The sequence below is a fragment of the Canis aureus genome, chromosome 16 (assembly GCF_053574225.1).
Source record: "Canis aureus isolate CA01 chromosome 16, VMU_Caureus_v.1.0, whole genome shotgun sequence".
NCBI lineage: Eukaryota > Metazoa > Chordata > Mammalia > Carnivora > Canidae > Canis > Canis aureus.
In genome coordinates, this window is record NC_135626.1 from 22578134 (window position 1) to 22590640 (window position 12507).

Here is a 12507-nt window from a genome sequence, read left to right on the forward strand (position 1 = left end):
TCACCACCACCACCCCCAACTCAATTCCCTCTTCTATATTTGTGGAAGGGCAAGAACTAACATATACTTAGCATTTATTAGTGCCAGGCACTGTGCATGTGATTTATGCCTTTGTCTCATTCTACCCTCAGAAATCAAAACAAAACAAGCCAATTGTGGTAGGTATTTTTCTTCCTCTTTTGCAGATGAAATTGGGGCTCAGAGCAGTTCCAAAACCTGTTCAAAATTGCATAGCCAGAAGTCAGCAGATCCAGGTGGGGATCTTCCCCCTGCTTCCCCTGCCAAGTGTTTGCTTTATTGCTGGCCAGTCCACCATGTGGCCCTCAACAAGTGGTCATTTCTAGACCTCATGCTGCCCCTCCATGAAACAGAGGGAGCCCAAAGCACTCAGAGGCCAGCAATACAATGTGAGTTATTCCTCCAGGTGGGGAAACTCTGAGCTCATTAGAGAAAGGTCAAAAGCAAAAAGAAATGGTGGCAATGAGGGGGAAGGAAGTATGGCTTCATCATGAATGAAGAGTCAGGAGACCCAGTATGAGCATCTTCCATGCCAATACCTCTTAGCTGAGTGACCTTGGTTAAGTCACTTCACCTCTCAGTGCCTTAGAAATGACAAAAAGCTGATATTGGAGTGCTCACCATTTTCCAGTCACTGATTTAAACATTTTCCATATATCAACTCATTTCATCCTCAAGATAGCCTTAAGAAGAGCATTATCGGGAACTTTGCTGAATGCTCGGTGAGACGTGGAGGAGCTGCGGCTGCCCGAGCTGCGCCCAGCAACGCGCCCTTTCCCGCTCCCCCACACCGGCTTCGGCCCTCTCACCGGCTGTAGAAAATGGTGAAAGAAACCACTTACTATGATGTTTTGGGGGTCAAACCCAATGCCACCCAGGAGGAATTGAAAAAGGCTTACAGAAAACTGGCCTTGAAGTACCACCCTGATAAGAATCCAAATGAAGGAGAGAAGTTTAAACAGATTTCTCAAGCTTATGAAGTGCTCTCTGATGCAAAGAAAGGGGAATTATATGACAAAGGAGGAGAACAGGCAATTAAAGAAGGTGGAGCTGGTGGTGGTTTTGGCTCCCCCATGGACATCTTTGATATGTTTTTTGGAGGAGGAGGCAGGATGCAGAGAGAACGGAGAGGTAAAAATGTTGTACATCAGCTCTCAGTAACCTTAGAAGATCTATATAATGGCGCAACAAGAAAACTAGCTCTGCAAAAGAATGTGATTTGCGATAAATGTGAAGGCCGAGGTGGTAAGAAAGGAGCAGTCGAATGTTGTCCCAATTGCCAAGGTCCTGGAATGCAAATAAGAATTCATCAGATAGGACCTGGAATGGTTCGGCAAATTCAATCTGTGTGCATGGAGTGCCAGGGCCATGGGGAACGGATCAGTCCTAAAGATAGATGTAAAAGCTGCAACGGAAGGAAGATAGTTCGAGAGAAGAAGAGAAGTGCATATTGACAAAGGCATGAAAGATGGCCAGAAGATAACATTCCATGGTGAGGGGGACCAAGAACCAGCACTGGAACCAGGAGATATTATCATTGTTTTAGATCAGAAGGACTGTGCTGTTTTTAATCAACGAGGAGAAGATCTTTTCATGTGTATGGATATACAGCTGGTTGAAGCCCTGTGTGGCTTTCAAAAGCCAATATCTACTCTTGACAACCGAACCATCGTCATCACCTCTCATCCAGGTCAGATTGTCAAGCATCAAGTGTGTGCTAAATGAAGGCATGCCAATTTATCGTAGACCATATGAGAAGGGTCGCCTAATCATTGAATTGAAGGTAAACTTCCCCAAGAACGGCTTTCTCTCTCCTGATAAACTTTCTTTGCTGGAAAAACTCCTACCTGAGAGGAAGGAAGTAGAAGAGACTGATGAAATGGACCAGGTAGAACTTGTGGACTTTGATCCCAATCAGGAGAGACGGCGCCATTACAACAGGGAAGCATATGAGGATGATGAACATCATCCTAGGGGTGGTGTTCAGTGTCAGACTTCTTAATGGGGCCGGTGAATAACACTGCTGCTGGCATTTTATATGCAGTAGTGGATGAGTGAAGGACTATAATCATAGCTCACTACTTGCTATTGTTTTTGTTTTAATATTCAACTATAGTAGTGTTTTAAAAGTTAAATGAAGAATAAACTCAAATATAAAAGCTCAAAAAAAAAAAAAAAAGGAAGAGCATTATCCTCTCTTTGCATCCATCAAAATAGAGGGGAGTCATGAAGATCAAACATAGTAAAGAAAATAAAATAGTTTTTATTGTGTGTATGCGTGCATGAGTGTTAATGTGTAAAGGGTAAGACTCTGTGTGTGTACAAGGAAGGAGTGTGTGTGTTTGTGTGTAAGGGGGAGGACTCTATGTGAAAGGGAGGACCCTGTGTATGAAGCATATGTATGTGGAAGGAGGAGGGCTATTATTGCAGAACTCAGAGCTGCCAGAGCCCATCAGGGAGGAGTAGCCTCCTGAGCCCTCAGGGAGCCCTCAGAGAGATTCAGACAACCTTCATGTGCTCCTGAGATGCTTTGACCTTGGCCTGACACCATCCATCCATCCATTCATTCAATCCACAAATATATGAGGGTTAATCACAAGCCAGACACATTCCGGTGCTGGGATCAAAAACAAAACCCAGAGCATTTCTGCCTCTGTGGGGCCTACTTATGAGCTAGGGAAACAGAGTATGGTTCAATTAACGCATCATCTATAATAAAATCTCATGTGGAAAAGGTAAGTGCTTTGGAGACAGAGAAAGCAGAGTTAGGGGTTCCACAAGGATGGCCAGGGATGTCTGCTTGAGGAGATGATATTGGAGCAGAGACCTAACTGAGGGAGGCAGAGGACCTACAAGGCAACAACAGGGCTCTGTAGTGGAGATCAGCTCAGTGCATCCAAGCAGCCGCAGGACAGAGTGATGGAGGAGGCCAAGCAAGAAGAGCCACATTGCCTGAGGCCTCACAAGCCACAAGAGGATGTGGGACTATTGTAAGCATCATGGCATGCCTTGAGAAGTTCTGAGCAAGGTGATATCATCTGATGGTGAGTAGGAGCTGACTGTGTACCAGCCAGAGTGATCATTCTTAAGCACTCTTGTGAACATCTCCCAGTCCCTGCCCCCTTCCCTCATCTTTTTCCAAAAATCTTTAGAGGCCCCTCTTGGCCCTCAGGACAAAGGCCAGGCCCCTAGGCATGGTCCTGCCCCAGTGGCCTCCAAGTCACACTTTCCCCAACCCCTTCCTTCCCTACACCTGTAAACCATTATTCTCCAAACCTGCTCACTCTGCCTGGAATACCCCCGTCCCCACCTAAACTAGACACCTCCTTCCCACACCTTGGTCTCTGCACTCATCTCCCTCAGGGACTCTTTCCTGGCCCATCTCCCTCATCCTGCAGCAGGTCACAACCCCATGCTGATGGCTGTCAGAGCATTTATCACAGGAATGGTCATTATCTGCCCTCTCGTGGGTTTCTACCAAATGCAGTAAGCTCCTGTGGGCTACAACTGGAAATTACCTATCAGTGTGTCTCCAGTCCCTAATGCTATGCCTGACAGACCTATAGTAGGTATTTAGCAAACATTGAACAAATCAATAATAATAATTGAATTAATATCCAAGCAAAGCTGCCCCCCTCTGACCCTTATTCCACGAGGCTTTCTGGTTCCCAGGGTGGGGGTGGAGGGGCCAGAGGAGGGAAAACCCCCTTGTTCTTCTCCAGGGAGAAGCAGCCCTGGCTAGGCCAGCCTGGGAGCCAAGGGTAAGGTTGACTTCCAGAGGCAGGCGGGCAGAGCTCATAAACGGCCTGGTTACATTTATAGCCATGTTCTTATTAAGCACCAGGAGAAGAGAGATGAATCATATCCCCTCCTCCCGCCCACAGCCTGGGGAGGTGGAGGCCACCAGCCAGTCTGGCCTTAAATCTCAGGAAATCTAAAAGTCACAAGTGCTGTGGGCCAGCCCTGCATCACTAGGGACAGAGAGGAATGCTGCTTCTCAGGCAGAGCCCTGCCCTATGCCCCATCAGGACCCAGACCTTGGGCATAGGAAAGGAGGGAAGGGCGGAGGTGCACTTTTCTGAGCAGTTCTGGGAATAGGGTCCTCAATTCAGAGCTGCACTGAATGCTGTGTGACCTTGGGAAAGTCAAATGACAGCTCTGGGCCTCTGGGTGACACACTTTCCCTTGGTGAACAGATTCTAAGTGTTTCTGGGAACACTCTTAAAAACTATAATGTTTACCTCCCCTCGACCTTTCCATTTTACAGAAAAGGAAAGAAAAACCCAGTGGGGACCCTGACTACCAGACTTCTAGCAACTGCTGTTCTGAAATATCAGAAGTGCAGTGGGTTCTGAGAATAGGCATGGCCTTGAGGGTGAGGTGAGGGATGGCATTCACAAACATGTCCTCATGGTACCCTCAGCCAACCCCTAATCTAGGAGCCATGATAACCATCACCCTCTTAAAGCAGAACAGGGGCCCTTAGCAAATATCTCTGGATGGCAAGGGTGAAGGGTGAGGGCAGCCACACCTACTTCCCAGGGAGGGTAACTAGGCACAGACCATCTGCCAGTACTGGAACGTGGATGGGGTCTTCTCCATACCAGAGGCCTCTTTAGCTATTTGTATGCGTAATTGATTTCAGTGAGATTTATTGAGGTTTTTAAACCCTTTTTTTATTGTGAAATATAACACAAATACCAAAAAGTGAATAATCCATAACTGTAGAGCTTAATGAGTTATATAAAGTGAACACCCAGGAAACCACCTCTCAGGCCCCAGGAAATAAGACGTTGCCAGAAGCTACCCATCCCCATGCCAGCTCCTCCCTCCCTGCTGCTCAGGGACATCCTGGTTTTTACAGGAGGGCATTTTTCTATCCTGAACTGAGTCCACTCACCTGGAAATCCAAGAGAATGAAGAATATCGAACTGGAAGGCAAGAGGCATGTTCCAGTCTCAGATCTCAGTTTCCTCATCTGTAAAGTAGAGGATTGGACTCATCAAGCCATAATGGTCTAAAATCCTAAACAAGCAGGAAAAAAAATTCTGCTGGGGGACTTTGTGTGTACAGGGTGAAGAGTGGAGATCAGAGGGACCTAGACACACCTGGACACACCTCATTCCAGGGAAATGGTGATGTCCTTTGTTCACCAAGCCCGGGGCACTTGTGACTAGAGGGAGCCTCTATGTGCCTGCCTTGGAGATGGAGTTTGGGAGTTTCCTGCCCCAAGATCTGTGGGGAGCCCTGGGGTTCTCCAGGCTTATACCAAACCCTGCCAGGAAGACTTCTGTTCAGTTCTGAGTATTTCTCTTAAGGAAAAAAAAAAAAAAGGTAAGAACCCAGAAGCCAAGCAGAGTTTGGCTTTCCTTCCGTCACAAGCCCTGCTGTGACTTCCAGTCCTCTCCTGGTGTCAGTCCCAGGACAGCTAACCCAGCAACCCCTCTGCAGCCTGACAGTTGGGAAGCACACCATGGAGCACAGGGAGAAAGAAGGAGGTAGAAAGGTAGAGCCCTACTGCATGCTGAGCACTGCAGGGGCACTTGGTACTCACTGTCTGGTTCAACCACACTCCTCACACACATCTGGAAGCAATATCAACACTCCCATTTTCAAAAAAGAAGATGCTGAGGCTCGGAGTTGAAGCAACTTGTTCAAAGTCACACTGTTGGCAGGTGGCAGAGGCAGGCTTAGAAACAGTCCTGTCTGGTTCCACAGCTCTTTATTCCCCCCACCATGTCCAGTCCTGGCCTGGAATCAAGAAAGGAAGTCAGTCTCTTCCCCCTCCTGCCCTGGTGGTGGTGTTGATGAATGGAAGAAATCACCAAAGGAAGTCAGGGTGATGGAAGGTGAAATGGACTGAAAGGAAGAATGAGAGCTGGTGGGGGGCGGGGCGGGGCAGGCGAGGGAGCAGGCAAAGCTGCAAAGACCAGGCTGAGATTTCTAGCTGGGACAATTCAGTGGATGACAGAGCCAAAATCCAAGATAGGAAAAGTAGGCTTGGTGGGGGAGGAGCTTGGTTTTGAAGACTTTTAGAATTTTATTTTTCACTTCTTTTTCCTTTCCAAAAAGCCTGCTATGGAATTTGAACATTATAAATGGGTGGATGGATGGGTGGACAGGTAGATGGATAGATGGGCAGCTGGATGGGTGAATGAATGGATGGATGGATAGGTGGATGCGTAGGTGGGTGGATAGGTGGATGGTTGGGTCGATGGATGGGGGATGGGTAGGTGGATAGATGGATGAGTGGGTAGATGGATGGGTGGTTCCATGAATGGCTGGATGGGTGGTCAGTTGAGAGAAGGAAGGGGTGCAGAGGTGAGTACATTTATGGCCAAGGATCTTCTGGGTCTCCACAGCACTCCAGGTATGGATGGAGAGATACACAGTACCCTATAAGCAAGGCCCAGCACCCAGATATGCCTAAATGTACTCCCACGGACAATATTCCTGGATATCCTCCTGTACCTGTCCTCTTCCTCTCTCTTCCTGCTCTTATTCTTAACCCTCATTTCTTCCTCTATCTCTTTTCCCCATTGCCCTCAAGACTCCAAGAGGGGACATGCTACTCTGGGCCCAGGAGCAATGGCTGTGAACTCCAAACTCCTTAGCTCATACCAGCAACTCCAACTGGCAGAGCAGGGGCTCAGGAAAGCCTGGGGTCACCCATAATGCCTGATGCTGAAGTGGATCCAGACTCTCTGGCCACTCAGTCCTGGGGCTCGCTGCTAAGCACCTGCTGGAGGAGAGGAGCCCAGCGGGGCCTGCATTCCCATCTCTGGAAAACACTGAAACAAGCTGGCCTCTCAGCCCTGCTGAGCTCCTGCTGCCCAGCCTGGGTTAAGGCCATGGCTTCTCAGCAGTGAACTGTGATTGCTCGGTTGCTTTTCCTGCTGGATGATTTTAGTTGAATAATTTTGCATGATCTCAGCACAGCATGAGAGAGCACCAAGCTAAGGATAAGGGGCTTACACGGCAGGAGAAGGTTCGAATTGGAATCTAAAGAGCTCCCTACAAATCGGCCTCTGCCAGGGACTAGAATTTCCTACAGCAGTGGTTGCTGGTCTGCTAATTACAGCAGCCCCTCCCTCTGTCCATGGCTCTGAGTGGCTCCCAAAGGGAAAGGACCCATGAGTGGCTCCCAGGCTTATGCGATCACGGGTGGGCCCCAGGTTGATCAATGTACCCAGCACTGTACTGGCGTTACCTTGCTGAATTTCCACCACCTCTACCAGTGCCCCCACACACACACACACACACCCTGTAGAAGCAAGCATTGTCATCCCTACTATGCAATAAGGAAACAGAAGGGCAGACTTGCCTGAGACCCTCACCCAGTAAGGGCTGAAGGAGCCAAAGCCAAGCCTAAGATTGACAGACATCAAAGGGGTGAGTGGTGGGTGCCCATGACTCCAAAAAGAGGCAATGCATCCGGGTTGGGAGTGGAGGTGCCAAACTGGAAGACCATCCTAACAGATGAGCAGAGTCCAACAGAGGAATCCAAGGAGTTTCCCTGGAGGGGAGGAGTTGGGAAAGCAGGGCTATTAGAAGATCTGGAAGAAACTTGGATCACAAGTCAGAGCTGCCAAGACTCTTACAGGGCTTCGAATCATCCTCTTCATTTCACAGATGAATTTCACAATCATCCTAGAGAAGTCAAGGGGTTTGGTCAAGGTCACAAAGCAGGGAAGCTGAGATCAGAGCCAAGTACTCCTGACCCCCATAATCCCACACCAGGCTGGGCCTCCCCTTCCCCTGAAGCCAGCCTTGTCCTAGGTCCACCAAGGCTGGGTCAGATTGGAGCCAGAGTAAGAGGAGTGGAGGAGTTCTAGGCCAGGTCCAGGCTGGGATCATCCCTCCTGCAGTCCCTCGCCCACCCCACCCTCATTGCTATTCCTGGCACCGCCCACTTGCTCCCCCTCCCTCAGAAACCCAGTGATGCTGGGAGCTGGAATTTGGACGTTTTCCCAGCATTTGGGATGTTAATTAAAACTAATAAATCTGCCACTTGGAGTTGGCTTGAAGATGAGAAAGGGTGAAGTAGGAGAGGGAGGAGGGGACTCAGGCACAGGATCCCCATGCACACACCCCCGTGAGGGTCTTTTCCTTTCAATCCTGCCTACTGAATTATTTTCTTTATTGGCCATTTATTCATTCCACTCTTGATTTTCCCAGCTGTCAGCCCCAACCTCTTCCTAAGCATGCTCTGGTTGTTCTAAGGAGGAGCGGAAGACATTTCTAAGGCAAAGACTGGCCAGCCATCCCCTGCCACTTCGAGGGACTAAGCAAAAAAGCATGCGATGCCTTTGGGACAGACCAGGATTCAAATCCCAGCATCGCCACTTTCTAGCCAGGTGACCTCTGGGAGTCATTTGTCCTTTCCAAGCTTCTCTTCCTTCACCAAAATGCAGATTATATTTCCTGCTTTTGAAATCACTTAAAAGCATGGATTTAAACAAAAAATCAAAATGGCTGCACTAATGTTTCAGCAAAGTTCAATTTTAAAGTGACCTTTTTCCCTCTCTTCTGCAAAGCTCCCCTCCTCCCTTCTTAGCCCTTTGTTTCAGGAACCCGGTACCCCCGCTAAAGATGTGATGAAGGAGGTTGGTGGCATCTACAGGATTCCTGTCAAAACCTGCTAGATCCTGTATTTCCCTATAAAACACTCCAGCCTCTTCCTCCCCAAGGGCTTGAGGTTTTTGAAGGCCATACCCTGCTGCCTCCTTTGCTGGTAAAGCAATAATGAATAATCACAATAAAGCTCTCATTCCCCTTCATCCCAAACTCTGTCTTTGAGTTAAACTTTGGCTCTGAAGCACAGGGGGTGGTTTTCCACCACACTTTGACAGGTTATTGAGAAGATGGCATGAGAAAGTTATGTGCAAAACAGCCTCTTACAAACTGTTTAGTGATGTATTTTTTGGCCTCTGTGATTTCCTATCCTGATCTCACATTCCTTCTTGCCCATCTCCCTTGACTCCTAGAGATTCTCACAAACTTTCCAAGTTGTATATTAATAGGAATGGAAATAATGCCATTTTACAGCTCAGTAAGGGTGATTTGATTTTATTTTTTAAGATTTTATTTATTTATTTATTTATGAGAGACACAGAGAGAGGCAGAGACATAGGCAGAGGGAGAAGCAGGCTCCCTGTGGGGAGCCCCATGTGGGACTCACACGCTGAGTCAAAGGCAGACCCTCAACCACTGAGCCACCCAGCCATCCCCATAAAAGCAATTTTAATTTAAAGAAGTCCCTCACTAGTCTAGGGGGCGCTCTGGGCCATGATAGTGTCTCACTTGTGTTCATTTTCTCAGTGCCCACCCCAGGGCTAGACACACAGGAAGTGCTCATTTACCACGTCTTGGATGGATGTGTGAAGTGCCTTGGACTCTGAAGGAGACATCCATTCCACTTGTCCACACAATACTGTCCCCTCCATCTAGGAACAGCTTCTTCAGGTTGCAAGGAACTCCATGTCCTACTGTACCTGCTTTCTTGCCTCTTTCTGATACGCAGACTATCATGTGACCAAGCTGGTCCAATCAGAGCTCTCCCCAGGTATTTTTCTACCTGAGGCTGGTGGACAGCCCTCCCTCCCCTTCAGTCATGGGGCCAGAAGGTGGGTAGAGATGCCTATGGGCACAGCTGTAGCCTTTCTCACCAGCCAAAATGAAGTCATGTATTAAAAAAAAAAGACCAAAGTGAGCTGAAAAGTGAATGCCCAGATCCACTGATCTGGTCTTCCTCTGACTGGGTTATGTGAACCGACTGAATTCCTCATTTCTTGGTTAAACAACCAAGCTGGGACTTTGCCATTTACAGCCACTGACTCACCTCTATCTTGTGTGATTTCAAAAATGTCCCAAGTCCGGACACCTGGCTGGCTCAGGGATTGAGCATCTGCCTTTGGCTCAGGGCATGATCCTGGGGTCCTGAGATCAAGTCCCCCAACAGGCTCCCTGCAGGGAGCCTCCTTCTCCCTCTAACTATGTCTGACTCTCTCTCTGTCCTTCTCTCTCATTCTGTGTCTCTCATGAATAAATAAATAAAATCTAAAAAAAAAGAAATATCCCAAGTCAAGCCAGCAGAGGTTATTACTTCCATTTTACAGATGAAAGCCAAGTCCTGAGAGAGTGGGTTCGTTTCCTGAGACCACACAGCTGGCAATGTGGAACTAGAATTGATAAACGAGTTTATCTAGGGTGGCGAGTGCTGTGAGTAAGGGCTCACACTCATTATTTCACACCATCATACTCCAGTAACATCAATAGCTGCCCTTATCCAGATGGGGAAACTGAGGTGAGAGCAGGTACATAAATTACCCAAGGTCACCAGCTAGTCAGTGGAGCCGGCCTAGGTTTGTCTGCCCAGAGCTGGTGCCACTAGCCACCCAACTGCCCAGCCTCCAAGGTCTCAGGCTGCCTTTCTGGAAGAGGAGCATGTAGGCAGTAGGGAAGTAAAGGCACTGGAAATTAATGAAGTACCTGCTCCGTGCACACACAGCTTATGCAAAGCCTGTCAGGAGCACAGAAGGCCAAGCCATGCCTCACACCTCAAGGAACTCCAAGACATGCCCATAACTTCCATGCTGCAAAGTTTGATCATCCTAATGGACGCTCAGGTGAAGTGCTCCAGGACCCAGAGGAGGGAGAGATGACTCTAGCCAGGGGAGGGACAGGATCTGGGAAAGAGTCATGGGGCTGGTGGCACTGAATAGGGCCTTTCATGCAGGTGAGACTTGTACTCGTGGATCTGGTGTGGCCATTGCGTGGTGAGTGCCATAAGCAGACACCTCATAGCGGGGTGACTGGGAGGGAGGCAATGGGCCTACTTTTCTGAAAGGGAATATGCATGAATGGGAAAGACAGAGACAAGACCAAAGAAGCAAGTTAGAAGCAACTAGCTGTGGGCTTTGGATGCCAGGACTAAAAATCTGGGCTTTGTTCAGCAAATGGTAGAGAGCCGCTGGGGAATTTTGAACAAAGACAGTGACACAGCCAGACGGCGACATGATGGTGGCAGCCACACCTAAAGCGGGTTAAAGGAGGGAGAGGCCAGTTAGGAGGAAGCTAGCAGGGAAGGCCGGGAGCCTGGTGTGGGCCAGAGGAAAACGTGGGCCCAGGAACAACCAGCTGAATGTGATGACACTGAGGAGGCAGGATTGCCAGGGAAGAGCGTAGAATGGTGGCAAGAGCTCCGTCTTGGGCTTGCACCTGGTCCGCCTGCCTCCAGAGGCTGACGTGCAAGTCTCCAGGACCTTGAACAGATGGCAGCATGGGAACCACAGATGCACTTGGCGATTCCATGACACAGGAGCTAGAACTTGTTCTGACATCAGTTTGTGTTCAGTGAACGCTGAGGGGCTGATGGGAGGGCAGAGGGACAAATGAAGGAACACATGAATGATGAATGATCCAGTGAATAAATGCATCAGTAGAAAAAGCAGGGGAGGAGGGGGAGAGGTGAAGCAGCTTGGAGTGCTCCTGCAGGAGCACTGGGCTTCCTGAGCCTTCCCCTCCCCCTCCTCCACACTCAATCCTAAGGGGAAGCAGGAGGGGAGGGCAGGAAGGGTTTAAACATGAACTGCTGGCATTGCACCGCCAGCACCCCTCCTCCTTCTGAGAAACAAGTACTTAGAAGCAAATGCTACGTAAAACCCAGTTAGCGCTGCTGTGATTTTAGGTTTTGTTACAGGGGGCTTCCCACTAGCCCTACCAGTTTGGGGCAGGGATGGGGGCCACTCCAGGGGCTGTGACTTCAGTCTAACCAGCGACCACTGGGGACCTGGCCTAGGGCACTGGTGGTGTCTGAGCCAGTATGGGGCCCGGGGGCTGGGATCTGTTGCCTCCAGGAAGCCCTCCCATTGGGACCACTCCTTTCCTTCCAAGACAAATTACTCACTTGCCGGTCAGCAATCACACCATAGATATCAGGACTGCTTACTAACATTGTACACCCATCCTCATTTGGTCTTGACAAGGGCACCATGAGGTCTCTCCCTACCTCACAGATAAAGAAACTGAGAGTTGGAGAAAGTAACTGTCCCCAGCTCACGTGGTAAATGGTAGAAGCTGGTCCAACATGAAATACAGAGATGCCTGGTCACCTCCCACTGCCCCCTCACATTTGTACAAAATGGGGCTCAGAGGGGAGAACCAATGCAAATGAATCCCACCCCCCACCCCCACCATGAATATAAAATGCCATCCAAGCAGAAAAGCCCCCCAAACAATCATAATGATGAGGGATAATATTATGGAGGTCTTCTCTCGGGTCAGGCCCTCCTCTGTGCTAGAAATGAATCAACTCACATAACCCCATGATAACAAATATTAGCTCCTCTTTCCAGGCAAGTGACTAGCCCAAGGTCACACATGGCCAGGATGAGGCAAAGCCTGGACTCAAACCCAAGTAGTTCAGCTCCAGAGCCAGCGCCCTACACCTCCTCCAGTTCCAAAAATACTCTGAGGGCAAGTCTTAAC

The 12507-nt window shown here is 48.9% G+C and overlaps 1 long non-coding RNA gene and 1 pseudogene across 1 annotated transcript in view; one reads left to right on the plus strand and one right to left on the minus strand.

The window, feature by feature from the left end:
- The window catches only part of LOC144286118 (uncharacterized), a 40503-nt gene extending 28333 nt beyond the window's left edge, over positions 1–12170 (minus strand). Inside the window, exons 1-2 of the long non-coding RNA XR_013354218.1 lie at positions 5573–12170; positions 4919–4996 (exon numbers count right to left, since the gene is read on the minus strand). This is a non-coding gene — a long non-coding RNA (uncharacterized LOC144286118). The remainder of the gene's footprint in view (positions 1–4918; positions 4997–5572) is intronic.
- LOC144286117 (dnaJ homolog subfamily A member 1 pseudogene) lies at positions 771–2197 on the plus strand (annotated as a pseudogene).
- Positions 12171–12507: the final 337 nt, after the last annotated feature.